We start from the raw sequence: 18,566 nt of genomic DNA on the forward strand, positions 1-18,566 counted from the left end.
AAAAGGGAAGTAGTGTCCTGCTGAGTATTAATTTGTACATGCAAATTTGTGAAACTCCACAAAGCCAAGTGATATCGACTACAATCAAGTTATAAAAATATAAATTCCTAGGTCATACTCCATAATGGGAGACATTAAAATCCTGTACAAACTGCAAAAGGCTTCTTGGAACTTTCTACTGAAATAATCAATTGAAACTTCAGAAGGTAACAACTAGGTACTAGAGTTTTATTAACTCAAATAAAGCCCACTCCAGACTCATCCTAACAAAACTTAAAAATGAAAAACAGAAACAAGGGGACAGTAAGCAGGTGGTGTGGTGCTTAGGGTGTTGAACTCCTCCATGGCTTAACATGGTTTAAGTCCTAGATCCAGTGGCTTGAAAATCATGCTGGGCATGTGTGTGTGTGTGCATGCCCAAAATCCTGAGAGGAGAATGGAGAAGGGATTGTAGGCCATCCCTACTGGGGGATGACTTTGCATTTTCCCTCATTCTGTCTCTCTCTGGTGAGTACACAAACCTAAAATAAAAGAAACAAACAAACAAAAGAAAAGCCTCCTTTTATATCTTAACTGTCCTCCAGAATAAACTTTAGGACTATTTAAAGGAAATAAGCAAAAAGTTACCACTCAACAATAAAGTATATGCAGTGTTGAAGATGTTATGAAATGATCACTAGCCATGCATAGAATCAGAACAGTGAACTCCATAAAGAACAGATTATAAATTGAAATAAGGAAATTAAATAAATGATAGGCTTGACATACACTGCACTGTAGTAAAACTATTAGAAAAATTGTAAATGTCTGTATCAAATAAATACGTCTGTATACATACAAATGTATGCAGAGTGTTTAAAAAGTTTATGGAAGATGTGTATTATGAAAAAATTATGCATGGATTTCAATTTTTTTGCACCAATATAAACTTGAATTTATTTTTTTCTTTCTTTTTAAAAAAAAAATTCTAGAGTGTAGGTTCACTTGCCAGAGAGAGAAAGAGGAGAAGGAAAATAAGAAAGCACTCCCCATGGGATAGTTATACCGCAATTCCTTCTCCTCCAATTCTCAGTCCTTTTGGGATTTGAGGCACACATACACACACACTCGGCATGTTCTTCAAGCTGGAACTGGTGTGGAACTCAAACCACACAGTCATCCATGTGGGATCCAGCCACCTTAACCATCATGTCAATGGCTGATCCTAAACTTGTGTTTTATCTTTTTTCATGACTTTTTGAGTTCCTTTGATATGTGTGTATGTTTTAGTTTAATTATATAGTAATGGATATATTTATTTTTAGGATTTGATTTGAAACAATAGTGCGAAGTAGCTAAGCAGCCTCTGTTGTGCTATGTGTGATGCTGTGGTATGTATACCACAGGACAGTAAGTCTGGGGGGAAAATGGGATGAACTGAAAACTTCATCAGTTCTTGGTGCCTCTAACCTTAAATGGCAAATGCCTTAAAAGCTGCTTCGCTTCTTCCTTCTGATTTCGCAGAACATATGGGCCAGCAGGTGGCGTGGGGGTTAAGGCACTGGACTTCCATATGGCTGATTGTGGTTCGAGTCCCTGACCTGATTGCTTGAAAATTACACAGGACAAGTGTTCATGAATGCCCAAAATCCTGAGACAAGAATGAAGGAGAAGGGACTGTGGCCATTCCCCACTGGTGGGTGATTTCTCACTTTTCCTCTCACTGTCTCTCTCCAGGAGTGCACATTGACAAAGGCATTTAAAACAGAAGAATAGATAAAACAAACAAAACAAAAACTTCTTGTTGCCTATCCTAAAAGGAACACAGAAAAGAAAATCCTAGAAAATATAGTTTAGATCAGCAAAACAGACACATCATTAAGTCATAACAATATTCAAGTACTTAAAGAAAAACCTCATGCAAATCATTAATGGAAGATCTATAAATAATAATGAAATAGAACTTCTAGAAATGAGAAGTAAAATATTTAATTTAAATGGTCACTGGGTGAGCTTATCAGCAAAGCAGACATAGTAGATCAAATAATCAAAATCAAAATGTTGATGCAATACTAATAAAAAAAATTGAAAGGCAGTCACATCAAATATGAGAACAAAGAATGGTCATATATATTTCATCAGAAATAATGAAAGCAAGAAAAAATAAAGCAAACTAAACTGCTGAAGAAAAAAATAAGTCATAATTCATACCCAAGAAAATATATTTAAAAAATAAAGGTAAAATACATTCTCAAAGGAACAGCCCCTGTGGGAATTCAGTCAGCAAATACTCACTGGAAGAAATATAAAAGATAGCTCTTCCCTAGCCCAAAAAAAATTTATACTGGGTGGGAACACAGGTCAAAAGGAAGTAGGATGATACTATTTCTCTGTGTTTAGGTAAGTATTACAGACTTTTATTTCTTTAAAAGGTAATTATTAAAAACAAAATGTAATAACCATATTATAGGTGCTCCAAGATATGTACAAGTAAAATGCATGCTAAAAAATAGCACAAAGAATGAGGGCAGGAATAGAAGTGGGAAGATTCATACATTATAAATGTATTTTTGTATTATACATCAAGCAGTAAAATAACATTTGAAGGATAGATATGATAAGATAAAGATTTCAAAAATTCTACAACGGCTCCAAAATAAAGCAAAGGAATATAGCTAAGTTCACTCTGGAGATAAAGGCTGATAAACAATTATTTTATAAGGAAAGAAGAAAATAAAGAACAAAGATAAAGTAAGATAGAGTAAAAATAACAAAATTTTATTCTTAAACTTCAAAATACCCAATATTATATTAAATATAAATGATATAAACACTTCAACTGCCAGTCAAAATAAGACGGTAAGAGCCAATTATATAACATGTATGTGAAAATAATTTTAAAATTGAGATGTAGTTATGTTAAAATGAAAGTATTTGCAATCAATATACCATACAATGACTAATAACTAAAACATGAGTGGCATGTCAATATCAGATCACAGGGAATAGAAATAAAGCAGGATATATAATGATAAGAGAGTTAATTTAACAACAGGTCTAAAAAATAAAAAATACTAAATAAGTAAAAAAAAAATCCTAAATGCATATGCATTAATAAGAAAGCTTTAAAAAGTAACTATTACTAAAAAATACATTTATAATTATTTGTTGAGTTTGACTATATTTTTAAAATATTGATAGAATATGTAGATCAAAACCAAAAAATACACAGAAGCTTAGATAATATACAGACCAAATTAACCTAATTCATAGTAAATTTTACCCTGAAAAAGTAAGATACATTTCTTTTTATTATATTTATGTTCATAAAAGATGTTTAAAATGATTTATCATATGCTGGATCCAAAACACAAGTGGTACAAAACAGCAATTATTTGACTATCATGGAGTTAAATTAAAAATATAAAAAAAGACAGGATGCCCTATATTTGAAAAACAAAAATGGCAAGTAACTTGTGGTCCAAAGATAAAAGCAAAAGAAAATGTAAAGATATGAAATGAATGGTAATAAAACAACACCTCAAAATTGTGTTATGGTTCATACGATACTGAGAAAGAGGTTTACAGATTTCAATGCTCATACTAAAGAGAAGAAAGTTCTTAATTATTTAGTGCAGTCATCTCTATGAAATAATTGAAATAACAAGTAGTAATTGAGTCCAATGTAAGCCAAAGGAAGATAATAATAATTTTGAAAAGAACAGAAATTAATAGATGTTTTAATAATAATCTGACAACATGGGGTAAAGATTTATGAAATAAAAACTGCTATTTAATGAATTAATTGGTTTATTAGAAAGATTTTTGCTATAGGGCGCATGTGCTCTCCAGAGAGACAGAAAGTGAAAAATCATTCCTTAGGGGGATAGCCACACTTCAATCCTTTCTCCTCCATTTTCCTCTTGGGGTCTTTGTCACATGCACACATGTGCCTGGTGTGAATTTTAGACCACCAGGTCCGAGACTTGAACCATGGTTGACTACATAGGAGTCCAGTGACCTAACCATTATGGCATCTGGTGGTCCCTAAAATCTCTTATTTTTAATATATCAGAAAAAAATTGTCCTTGTCTAGCTATTGTAATAAAAGGAATAAATAGTATTGTATTTTTTTTAATTGCTAGAAGACGCATGTGCTTACCTTACCAGAGACAGACAGAGAGAGAGAGAAAAAGGACCACCCAATGGAGTGTGGTCATGCTGCAATTCCTTTCCTCCATTTTGCCATCCTGTCAGAATCTTGAATGTGCACACACACACACACACACACACACACACACACACACACACACACACACACACACACACACACACACACACACACAAGCCTGGTGTATTTTTCTTTTTATTTTCTTTTTTTTTTTTTGAGAAGTTTTCGCTATAGGGCGTGTGCGTCCGCTGGAAAGACAGAGTGAGACAGAGAGACAGAAAGAGATAAATCACCCCCAGGGGGGATGACCATGCTGCAAATCCCTTCTCCTCCATTCTCCTCTTGGGATCTTGGGCACACACCACACGCGCCCAGCGTTGAGTAATGCCTGGTGTATTTTTCAAGGTACCAGGGCAAAAATTCAAACTGTAGTTGGCCATTTGGAATCTAACTCTCTTAATCACTAGGCTATGGGGTCAGATCTATTGTAAAAATCTTAATAGTATATTAAATTATTTGCACATTGAAATATTTTTATTATAATTTTAATTGACATAATAGTTGTACATTTTTATTAGGTACAATAGGGTTTTACAATCGTGTTTATGATGTGCAATGATCAAATCTGGGCAATAAATATATAAATCATCTTAAATAACTATCATTACCTTGTGCTGTGAACAAAACCCTCTCTTCTAGCTATTTTGAAATATACATTGATATTAAGCAAGATAATTATTTTATGACTTTGATATTATTCGTGGTCAGTATATCATATTCAATATATACAAAGTTTTTAAAGAATTATTTATTTACCTTTATTTACTTATTTGTTTATTTATTTTAATTTGACCAGAGAAGGACAGATTGAGAGAAAGAGAGAGAGAATACGAGAAAGCAAGCTGCCAGGTCCAGGACTCGAACCGTGTACTTCCACCAGCCATGTGGAAGTACAACACCCTTAACCAACATGCCACCTGCTGACCCCAATATATTCCAGTATTTAATATATTATTTCACTGGGGCCAGCAAGTGGTGTGGTGATTAAAATGCCAGACTCCCATATGGCTGGTGGTTCATAGTTCAATTCCTAGACTGGTGTCTTGAAAATCACACCAGGCACATGTGCCTTTGTCCAAAATCCTGAGAGAAGAATGGATGATGTGTCATGGCTATTCTCTCAGGGGGGTGATTTCTCCTTTTCCCACTCTTGTTTCTATTTCGTGAGAGCACATACTCCATGCACTCCCTGTTAAATAAATAAATAAATAAATAAATAAATTTCCTTTTAGATTGTACTTGAATTGTATGGTTTCCCTAAGCTTATTTATTTCATGAGAGAAACAAAGGTACCTTTGAGAGGATCTTGCCACCTTGTGATAGCCTCCAACCAAGTCTTTCAGCCAGCCAAGACCCTAGGCGAGATCTTGCCACCTTGTGATAGCCTCCAAGTCTTTCAGCCAGCCAAGACCCTAGGCGCATCCATGGGTATGCTAAGAGTGTTCAGGTTAAGCTGGGTTTCGAGTCCAGGGTCTTGTCACATGGCTCCATCCTATCACCTGCACCACAACTGGGCCTGGATTATATTTTTAACTAAGAAAGTAGTTACATATTTATAAAAAGGCAAATAATTCCCCAAAGAATATATACGTGCTATTCCAAAGGCACTTTTTTAAGTAGTCCAGAAATATTTCTGGAAATGATATTCTAAGGTAGCACTTTCCATAAAGTTTAGAAAGCACCAAAACATTGAGAGATTTTACTTAAAATGCACATTTTTTTTTAGAAAATGCATTTAGAAAACATTAAATTAAAAACACTCAGTAAGTTTCTAAACATACTTTTTAAAAATTTTATATAACAGGGACAAGTAATCATAATGGTTACATTACTGGACTCCCATATAGTCAACTGTGGTTCAAGCCTTGGACCCAGCAACTTAAATCTAATGCCGGGTGCATGTACATGCATGCCCAAGATTTCAAGAGTAGAATGGAGTAGAAGGGACTGCAACACAGTTATCCTCCAGGAAATGATTTCTCACTTTCTGTCTCTCTGTCTCTCTCTGTACCTTGATGAACAGATGCACCCTATAGCAAAAATCTCTGAAAAAAAAATATTCTTATCAAACAATTGTGCATTGTGAATTGTCAGAGAAAGATTCTTTTTTTAGGTTTTTGACATAGGGCGTGTGTTCTGGCCAAACAGAGAGAGACCGGAACAGAGAGAGAGAAAGTGAGAAATCATCACCCAGAGGGGACAAGCATGCTGGAATCCCTTCTCTTCCATTCTCCTCTTGTTGTTTTGGGCACATATTCACCCAGCATCACTTCAAGCCACCAGGTCTGGAACTCAATCCTCAATGAGACATGTGCAAGTCCTGTGCCTTAACCACTACACCACTAGCAGGTGGTGACCTGCTGCCTCCTAGAAAGGTTCTCTATATATTCTTATTTTCTCTCGAAACAGTCCAAAATGTCCTACTCAGTATTTTCAGCAGTAAATTATGATTCTTCTGCAACAAAGTAGGTATCTCTGGGTTACTCTAAAATAGGTGTCTCAGGGACCAGCAGTTGATGTAATGGCTATGTCACTGGATTCCCATGTAGTCAACCGCGGTTCGAGTCCCGGACCCGGTGGCTTAAACTCATGCCGGGCACATGTATGCGGGTGCCCAAGATCCCGAGAGGAGAATGGAGGAGAAGGGATTGCGGCATGGCCATTTCCCGGGGGATGATTTCTCACTTTCTGTCTCTCTGTCTCTCTCTGTCTGTCTGGTGATGCAATGCCCCTATAACAAAAACCCCTAAAAAAAAAAAAAAAAAAGAATATGTGTCTCATATATTTATGCCAAACTTCAAATTGAGAAGGTCTAGGACAACTTCTATAATAACTTGGATCAATACTAACCATTGAATTGATCAAATTCCTATGCCTTTTCTTTCTGCCTAGATTATTCTCTAAATGTCAAAACATTTTCGTAAGACATAAGAATAGAAAATGACTTTAAGTTTATTGTGTACCTTCTGATCCCAGATGTTCACTTATAACCAGATGCACTTAATTTCTAAAAGAGATTAGATATCATCTCTGAATGAGAATTTTAAAGATCTTTTTTTTTTTTTTTAAAGGTTTTTGCTATAGGGCGCATGCACTCACCAGACAGACAGAGAGAGACATAGAGACAGAAAGCGAGAAATCACCCCCCCAGGGGGGATGGCCACACCACAATCCCTTCCCCTCTCGGGATCTTGGGCACGCCCGCACATGCACCCGGCGTGAGTTTTAAGCCACTGGGTCTGGGACGCAAACCGCGGTCGACTACATGGGAGTCCAGCGACATAGCCATTACGCTAACTGCTGGTCCCTAAAGATCATTTTTTACATTTATTCAATTTAGAAATTACACAAGGAAATTAACTTTCTATAATGATATTTCCATTTATATTATATATTTTTACAAACTATCCATGAGAAGTAATTTCTAAAGGACTTAACAATTAAAGTATACCCTTAGAGAAAAATTTGAAAATATTTTTCTTTGCACTAGTATACTAGTAGGAAATTTGCATTTACCAAACAATGTGGGTAGAATGATAAGTAATAAAAATATAAGTAACAAATATATTAGGACTTTAAAATAACTATGCTTCATATATGTGCAGCCAGAGTTGTTTACATATAATAATTGAAACAAAAGAATTGTCACAGACTTGACTATAAATACATAATCTATATAGCTCAGACAAATAATTACTATGAATTATTATAATTCTAAACATTTAACCATCCAACTGTTTAGTTCACAAATGGCATAGGTCTCCTACTGAGTATTTGTAAAAACACAGGAACTCAAAAATACGTATTACCGTAATGAAAACGATGCTGAAAATAAATTGCTGATAATTAATGACATTAACTTGTTGGGTGATAATCATGCCTTTGCAACTTCTTTGTACCAGCAAGGCTTTCTAACTCATTCTGTAGGACTATTTTGGAATTTATTTCTTGAACGAGTAAGTAGAAACACAGTACAGAATTTGAGACCAGAAGGGGTAGATCTGATGCCAGGTGTACAACTTACTGGTTTTGTAAATCTGTCCATTTGAGAAATTGTCTTAAACTTTTCAGTGCCTCAGCTTTTTCATTATAAAATGAAGGTGTTAGGGCCAGCCTGTGGCATGGTGGTTAAGGTGCTGGATTCCACATGATCAACTGAGTGACTCAAGTCCTAACTTGGCAGTTTGAAGGAAACGTGTGAGCATGCCCAAAATCCTGAGAGAAAAGTGGAAGAGAGCAGACTGTGGCTTGACCATCGTTCTGGGGTTGATATTTCACTATCCCTGACTACCCAGGTAAGAGAATATAGCAAACTAAAAATAAAATCATATACTTTATATAAAATGGAGGTGATAATAATAGTATCCTCCTTGAGAAATTGTTGAAAATTAAATAGATTAAAGCAACGACAACAACAACAACAAAATAAGGACAGCTAAGCGATGCAGCAGTAATGTGCTGACCAAACAATACTGGGTCCAGATGGAAGACCATGGATTTGATTCCCTGATTAACCTATTCATGCTGGGTGCAAGAGCCCATGATCATGCCTGATGGGAAGCGGGTAGGAGGAATTGTAACAAGAGACTTAAATTCTTTCTGTGTCTGATTCGCACTCTAAAAAAAGAAAAATTTATGAAAACGTTTTACAAAATAAAACCCAGAAAGAATTAATAAGCACTTAAAACATTGCCACATTAATATTTTACATATGAAAGAAATTAAATCAACTCACCAGAAAAAATATATAAAAAGGAAGCTTGGGCCAGCAGGTGGCGAAATGGTTAGGTTATGGACGCCCACATGCTAACCATGGTTTGAGTGCCAGACTGGCAGCTTGAAACTCACAAAGGGTGCCTGTGTGTACATGCCCAGACTCTCTAGATGAGAATGGAGAAGAGATTGTAGCATGGCCTTTCACCCCGTGTGTTTGTGTGTGTGTGTGTGTGTGTGTGTAGGGGGGGTGATTTCTCACTTTTCCTCTCTTGGTTTTTCTCTGTCTCTCCAGTGAGCACACGTCCTACAGTAAAATTTCTCTCAAAAAAGAAAAAAAACTAAAAAAAAAAAGGAAGTTACACTACATATTTGTAATAATGATACACGTTTCTTAAAAATCCTGTTTTTGATCATAGATTAATAATAGCAATGACCCTTAAAGAAAAAAATGCATTTTGAGTATATTGAATATCTTAAAATTGTTAAATTTGTCTTGCTATAAATTTTGAAAAAATTTAAGAAAATGGTTAGGTTTTATAGAGGAAATGATCAATATATTTATGAAGAGGTACAGATAATTCAGTTTTAACTTTTTGGTGATTATAGCATAACATGTTCAAAGGTATTTGTAACATTACCAGTGCATTCCTATTGATTTCAATATTAATTAATAAAACTTCAGTGTCTGTTTTCTTATATTTCTATCTATGCAATGAGGAATAAACTAAAGAAAAAAGACAGAGATAAGCATTATTTTTTATTATTAGTCTAATTTATTTAGCATTTTTTTTTCTGCTTATTGGGATCAAAAGGAAAACAACTGCTTGATTTCTGTTTTTGTTTTTATTTTCTCCTTGCTCGTTTATTCAACAAATGTTTTCAGTATCTATTTTGGGTCAAGTTTTGAAGATAAACATCTAAACCAAGCTCTGTCCTCAACTCTTACCATATAAATATGATCACTAAACTTTAAAGTGGAAGTTGATTATTAAATTAGACTTAGATAAGCTAATTGCTGTTTAAATATCCTAATTCTAGCCTAAAATAGTATGTGTAGCCTGAGACTGGCAGAGCTGGAAATACCTGTTTAAATATTCTAGTTCCAGCCTAAAATAGCATGTGCAGCCTGAGACTGGCAGAGCTGGGAATACCAACTATCCACACCTGTACACACAAATACATGTATGTAATACACAAATACTACAAGGGCACACACACATGTTCATAGGGCAAAAACAAAATAACCCACCTTTATAGACGAATACATGTGTTTGCATGTATATGTGTAGTAAGAACAAAGGAAGTCCTGTTTTCACTTTATCAGGAAAATAATCATTAAATTTTAAAGTGCAGAACATTTCCAATTGGGCTAAAAGAAATAAAACATTTATTTTAACCCAGACTGGTGCTTTGTTATTTGGGATAGTATAAACATTGTAGACTCAAAGAACACTTGACATAGAGTTAACAAAAAAAAAGATTGAGGAAATAAATCTGATGAAGCAGAGAAAGAAAAAATCCCTGTAAATCCAGTATTGACAACTAGGAGACACTAAGGAAATGTTCAAAGTCAACAACAATTCAAATGAATTATGTATCTTCATCACAATGTCATTAATATCCCCTCAAGTAGTGTTAAGTCATTCTAGTTAAGGTTTTCTCCGAGATAGGAGTTATTTTGTTTATCTCTTTGTCTTGCATGTTTGTCTAGATCTATCAAATTTCCCTGCAGTTTGTTTTATAATTACCACCATAATGTTCATATGACATTCATATTTCTAAGAAATAAGTTTGTGAACATCTGCATGTATGATGTGGTTTATTTTCAGACCATTGTGTTAACATTTAGGATCAGAAGCTCTCAATTTTGTCTTTTCAGTAACATGCAAGACTGTCATCATTCTCTGCTACCATACTCTCTCTCCTCCATGCCAGTGGTGGCTGAAAAGTCATGAACAACTTACAAGTCATATGCAACTTTGTTCCTCTCTCTTCAATTTAAAATATAATAGAGCAATTAAAATTTATGAGTTTTATTAAAGAAAAACCTAAAGTCTATTTTACTCATTTATATTTTAGGGCAAATTATTCACAGACTTCAATATTTTTATAGTGACAGGCTACTTGCCAACTGATACTACTTGCCAACAATTTCAAAGTCAGGGTCCACTGAGTAAGGATTGGAAAAAATCTGCTTAAAACATACAGTGGGAGAGGCTGCACAGGAGCATAACAGAAAAATGCAAAAGCTCAGTGAGACTGATCCCATGAGTGAAGGTTCGAGGCTCCATTCAGAGATCTCCCTTAGTACACTGGGTACATGAGTGCCCTTGATCTGGATCTGGCTGAAGACAGGGATAGATCACAGCGTCAAGAATTTGTTGGGGATGCTATCTCCCTCTCGTATTCACTTACCCTCTCACTCATGGAAGAAATGGATTTACTTCAATAATCTAGCCAATGAGAATGACTAGATTATTTTGTGACCTGAAAAATTTTGAAAATATCAGGTTATTGGGAGAGTCATGACGCATTTTTGCATAGAAAAATACATGACTTTGCTGACAACTTAATATTTCTTAAACATTACTTTTTTAGTATCTTTTCTGTATAAACGTATTATTTCAATTTCAGTATACTAACACACCTTATAAATTGACAAGACATAGATAAAATCTGTGGCGTTTTCCAAACTTATTTGATGATATAATTCCTCTAGCACCATCACACTTATTGTTTTTGCTTAGAATATTTTGCAGAATAAATACTCTGGAATGCATTTTGGGAAATGGTGCAAGGATTCCTAAGGACTCTTCTGATTTTAAAATATTCAGCATTGTTAATGGCTTCTAGAAAACATGATGAAGGTTTTATAATTGTTTATTGATCAGAAGAAAAGAACCTGCCATAAGACAAAATGCATTTATTCTATTATTTGTCTTTAGAATGGCTCTCTGTGATAAGCTAGTTTCATCATATAGAGCGTAAGTAATTTAGAATTCTGGAAAGTATATTTGGTAAACCCCAAGAGGAAGTCTTTAACTTAATAATTCCAGGTTTCCAGTCGAGTGGATCCTTTTGAACTAATGTTTTGTTCTTCTTTTTCCTATTTGCCCTACTTTCTCCCCAAAACATGCCTCTTAATAATGCATTTACTTTGCAACTAACTTTAAAACTTCAGTGATATTTGATATAAGGGGTTACATATCTTCTCTATGAAAGTTTTCTTTATTTACTAATTAAGAAATGATGTTTCCATTTACTTCTCTAAGTGCACTTACTGAAGTATGAAAGCTCTTCAACTTCTGTTTCTGATTATCTCACTTAAGAAGATGAAGGAAATGCAAATAGTAATCTAGGCACAAATAAAGTACGACAGAACGATGTTTATTATTATTTCAATTTGAAAATGAGAAACACACCAATATATTAATATCAGGATATGAATGCATTTTGGTATTGGATTGAACATTTAGAACTAATGTTATACTGGGTAGAATTTCCTGGTTATGTAAATCTTTTGATACTTGACAGTTATAAATGTATCTTTAAGCATTGTAAGAAATTTAACTAAAGAGTGCATTTGGAGAGACATACAGATAAACACAATCAGCTCCTCTGGGTGTCTCTGCTCCTGGGGAGATACTAACAGTGGTCGATATGAACCAGCAGGACCATGGCATTGCTCTGATGGTCAGGAGGAGAACAGCACTCACACCGGGCTTAGCTCTATTGTCAGAGGATGGGACAGCTACCATGTGCAAGACATAAAGGTCTACAGTGAAAATACAACTCAATCACGCAAAACTGGCTCCTGAAAATGAGGTTCCAGGAGCAAAAAAGTCATACTCCAAGATGTCCCAGTAACATATCATTGCTACCAGTATCATTAGTAACATGCCATTATCTTAGACCTAAGTCTAACAAACATTATAGTAAACTTTGATGATTTGTTGTCTTGGGAGCAAGTGAGCAAGAAATAAAAAGGCAATAGTATCCATACATTGATCTTTTCCTTTTGTACTCAAGTGTAGATCAAACCTTATTAGTTAAGGGCCAATCATCGAATATTTAAATTTAAATTTAACTTATTGCTTTTATTGGGCACATAAGAATTGAACATATTTATGAGTTATAGAGTGATTTTTCATTATTTGAAAACAATGTGTAATGATCAAATTAGCATAATTATTATAGTATATTGATCTCAAACATTTATTATTACTTTGGGATAGGAATATGTAAAATCCCCTCTTTTAGTTATTTTGTCATACACAGTAAGTTATTGTTAAGTGTCCATATCCTACTTTGCTATAGAGCACCCCAAATTCTTCTTCTTCGTCTTCTTCTCTAACTGTAGTTTTGCATCTGCTAACCAGCATCTCCTTGTCTTCCCCACCCCTTCCCGGTCTCTGGTGTCTGCCATTCTATCCTCTGGAGTAGTCAATTAGACTGGCTTATACAGATGGGCGGAGGAGGAATGGGATAAACTGTTTCAGCTGTTCTCAATGCCTTTCGCCAATGAATGAGCCTTCTAGAATAATTTATTTATTCAGTTAAAGAATCTGTCATTCCCTACCAAATAAGTTCACATGTTTATTTACTGTCAGTATTTCATGAGTGTTTGATTATTTGCTTGATATTTATGGTGGTATGTGCTCTTGTTTGAGCAACAAATTCCATAAAACTTTTCTGGTTAGCTCTCTGGGTCTGGTATTTCAATAGGTTGTATTTTATTCTATGCTCCTGGGAGCTGATATTTACAAGGTCTGAGGCCTAGATAGAATTTTTTTTTTTTTTTAAGAATCCTGATCCTGGGGTCCCCTTTTAACACGTGTTGAAGAACTTACATTTATAGATTCATTTGTTTCTTTTTAAAGAGATAGTAGTTGTAATTATTTTTCAAAGCAGTAAATAGTTAATATATACTTAAAAATTTTTGTATTTAAAATGTAATTTTGTACAATGAAACATTATGTGCAACATATATAAGCATATATAATCTGTATATTGCTACATTAGTGCAGAAAAATAACACATTCACAAAATACTTTAAAAATTGCTACTTCAATATTCTTTGATCTATTTTTTTTATATATCATTCAAAGTAGCTGTATTTTCTTTTTCTTATTCCCTGCTCTGTTTATATCTACTTTCGTTCCATAGACTTTAATACTTTAAACAGAGATGTAAAACTTATTTAAATACAAATGGTTTTGTTATAGCTTTTTTTAAAAGATAAAAGTTGAAAAATTAATTTTAGGCTTGACCTTCAATTATTGGTACTTAAATTTTTCCCCTTGCTGGTTAATATTTCTTAAGACAAATAATTATATTTAAAGGATTTTGAAAAGTTTTCCTTATTGAGAGTTGAATGTCAGAATTACACACACAGAGAAAATTCTATGGAAAATCTATTGTATAATGACGGGCTACGATTAATGGCCAAACTACAGTTAATGACATTTACCCTAAGGTCTTTAATGTAATATAAAAGCAATTTAGGGAAAACTGTTGCTATTTTTAAATAGAAACCAACATGTGGAGAGAGTCAATCTGGATACAAAGAAAAAAAAAGAGATTGAAAAAGAAAAACTGAAGTAGAGGAGAGTTATTTCATATAGTATTTGACTTAATCCCATATTTAGTTCCATATGTTCACTTGAGAGAATTACAGAGAGCCAAGAATAGAAAATACTTATTTTCTTTTCACTAATTACTTAGGCATGGTTTTGAAAGCAGAAGCTATTTTGTCCACCAATTTTAATCAGAATATTGACATATATTTCTTGGGGGAATTTCTATCATCTTCTAATAGCTGAATATTTAGAAAATAACTGTGTTCCAACGAGTGAAGCCATTAGAATTGTATGACTCTTCAACCTCAAAGAATTTGCAATCTCACTAAATAATTTAGACTTATTTTAAATATTTAAAGCAAGATGAGTATTGCTGTTTATTTTTAAAAATGTGACGTGATCTGTCAATGTTTCTTAGTGTTCAATGGGTATAAAATAAATTAGACGGGTGCTACTATTGATGAATAGGCATGAATTCCTGTTTTCTTGGTTGTGATAGTTTCAATTAAACGTTTTCTATCTAGGGAGGTTAATTGAAAATCAACAGGGCAACCCAAGGGTAGAGGGCTTAAAATAAATAGGGGAAGATTATATATGAAGATCAAACCAAGGATCTAATGAAAATTTCATATATTTCTCTTAGTTCCTTTGCTTATTGTTTTACAAAACAGTAATATAGCAATGACTGTGGATATAATATTTACAGAGATATTTTTTATTTACTAAAGAAGCACGAGGAGGACTATTTACAATGTTAGCACAGAAATCTTATTCATCTTCACGTAAGAGGTCTATTTTCACTACTCCAATACAGCAATTATTAAGGATAGCTCCATTCTTTAATCTGCTTGTTATTCCAGCTTCACAATCTTAGTATTAAATAGTACTTCATTAGATTAAAACATTAGAAAAATGAAAGGATAATAATGTGTTGGGAGTTGTTCTGGACACTATGAAAGTTGTATATATACTTAAAAATTTTTGTATTTAAAATGTAATTGTGTACAGTGAAACATTATGTGCAACATATATAAGCATATATAATCTGTATATTGCTACATTAGTGCAGAAAAATAACACATTCACAAAATACTTTAAAATCTCTACTTCAATGTTCTTTGATCTATTTTTTTTATATAACATTCAAAGTAGTTGTAGTCACTGAAAATGCCCCTGTTCTCATGGAACTGATAAATCAAGTTAAAGAAAGAAACTGAAAACTAATCAAAAAGACTTAGGTCACACAGTGGCTCAGTGGTGATACAAGTGGGATTCACAAGGGAGCAGTTCAGGTTCATAACCTGAGACCTTTCTCTACATGTGGGGGTGTGCACGTGCATGCCCAAGATCTGATTGGCTAAGACCAGAGGTACAGCTTGGCATGGGTGTCTGTTTGGGCGACCTTTCTATCTGTTATTCTCTTTCTCTCATGAAAGAAAGAAATAAACAAACTGAAAAAGCATAGGCTGAGAATTAGAAACAAATCAGTTTCTCTCACTTAGGTTGCCCCTAATTATTTATTTAGATTTCCAAGCATTATTTCTTGTTTTACTTATAAAATGTATGGCTCAAGGAGGACAGTTCTAAGGTGATTTCTGAATATAGACAAAAACTACAATATATCATTTAAAACAGACCATAAAAACAGTTTCTGGATGTTGGTACAGAAGTAGACATTACAGTTTATCATGGTATACATAAGTTAGCATTTTAATTAGTTAATATATTTATTTTTAGGTTTTTAAAATATATTTTATTATTTGATTATACAATCAATTACTGTATACCATTACAACATGCAAAATGGATTTTCCCAAATGATCAAATTAGCATAATTATTATAGTATATTGATCTCAAACATTTATTATTACTTTGGGATAGGAATATGTAAAATCCCCTCTTTTAGTTATTTTGTCATACACAGTAAGTTATTGTTAAGTGTCCATATCCTACTTTGCTATAGAGCACCCCAAATTCTTCTTCTTCGTCTTCTTCTCTAACTGTAGTTTTGCATCTGCTAACCAGCATCTCCTTGTCTTCCCCACCCCTTCCCGGTCTCTGGTGTCTGCCATTCTATCCTCTGGAGTAGTCAATTAGACTGGCTTATACAGATGGGCGGAGGAGGAATGGGATAAACTGTTTCAGCTGTTCTCAATGCCTTTCGCCAATGAATGAGCCTTCTAGAATAATTTATTTATTCAGTTAAAGAATCTGTCATTCCCTACCAAATAAGTTCACATGTTTATTTACTGTCAGTATTTCATGAGTGTTTGATTATTTGCTTGATATTTATGGTGGTATGTGCTCTTGTTTGAGCAACAAATTCCATAAAACTTTTCTGGTTAGCTCTCTGGGTCTGGTATTTCAATAGGTTGTATTTTATTCTATGCTCCTGGGAGCTGATATTTACAAGGTCTGAGGCCTAGATAGAATTTTTTTTTTTTTTTAAGAATCCTGATCCTGGGGTCCCCTTTTAACACTTGTTGAAGAACTTACATTTATAGATTCATTTGTTTCTTTTTAAAGAGATAGTAGTTGTAATTATTTTTCAAAGCAGTAAATAGTTAATATATACTTAAAAATTTTTGTATTTAAAATGTAATTTTGTACAATGAAACATTATGTGCAACATATATAAGCATATATAATCTGTATATTGCTACATTAGTGCAGAAAAATAACACATTCACAAAATACTTTAAAAATTGCTACTTCAATATTCTTTGATCTATTTTTCTTATATATCATTCAAAGTAGCTGTATTTTCTTTTTCTTATTCCCTGCTCTGTTTATATCTACTTTCGTTCCATAGACTTTAATACTTTAAACAGAGATGTAAAACTTATTTAAATACAAATGGTTTTGTTATAGCTTTTTTTAAAAGATAAAAGTTGAAAAATTAATTTTAGGCTTGACCTTCAATTATTGGTACTTAAATTTTTCCCCTTGCTGGTTAATATTTCTTAAGACAAATAATTATATTTAAAGGATTTTGAAAAGTTTTCCTTATTGAGAGTTGAATGTCAGAATTACACACACAGAGAAAATTCTATGGAAAATCTATTGTATAATGACGGGCTACGATTAATGGCCAAACTACAGTTAATGACATTTACCCTAAGGTCTTTAATGTAATATAAAAGCAATTTAGGGAAAACTGTTGCTATTTTTAAATAGAAACCAACATGTGGAGAGAGTCAATCTGGATACAAAGAAAAAAAAAGAGATTGAAAAAGAAAAACTGAAGTAGAGGAGAGTTATTTCATATAGTATTTGACTTAATCCCATATTTAGTTCCATATGTTCACTTGAGAGAATTACAGAGAGCCAAGAATAGAAAATACTTATTTTCTTTTCACTAATTACTTAGGCATGGTTTTGAAAGCAGAAGCTATTTTGTCCACCAATTTTAATCAGAATATTGACATATATTTCTTGGGGGAATTTCTATCATCTTCTAATAGCTGAATATTTAGAAAATAACTGTGTTCCAACGAGTGAAGCCATTAGAATTGTATGACTCTTCAACCTCAAAGAATTTGCAATCTCACTAAATAATTTAGACTTATTTTAAATATTTAAAGCAAGATGAGTATTGCTGTTTATTTTTAAAAATGTGACGTGATCTGTCAATGTTTCTTAGTGTTCAATGGGTATAAAATAAATTAGACGGGTGCTACTATTGATGAATAGGCATGAATTCCTGTTTTCTTGGTTGTGATAGTTTCAATTAAACGTTTTCTATCTAGGGAGGTTAATTGAAAATCAACAGGGCAACCCAAGGGTAGAGGGCTTAAAATAAATAGGGGAAGATTATATATGAAGATCAAACCAAGGATCTAATGAAAATTTCATATATTTCTCTTAGTTCCTTTGCTTATTGTTTTACAAAACAGTAATATAGCAATGACTGTGGATATAATATTTACAGAGATATTTTTTATTTACTAAAGAAGCACGAGGAGGACTATTTACAATGTTAGCACAGAAATCTTATTCATCTTCACGTAAGAGGTCTATTTTCACTACTCCAATACAGCAATTATTAAGGATAGCTCCA

Source organism: Tupaia chinensis, unplaced genomic scaffold (genome assembly GCF_000334495.1).
Source record: "Tupaia chinensis unplaced genomic scaffold, TupChi_1.0 Scaffold000370_1, whole genome shotgun sequence".
NCBI lineage: Eukaryota > Metazoa > Chordata > Mammalia > Scandentia > Tupaiidae > Tupaia > Tupaia belangeri.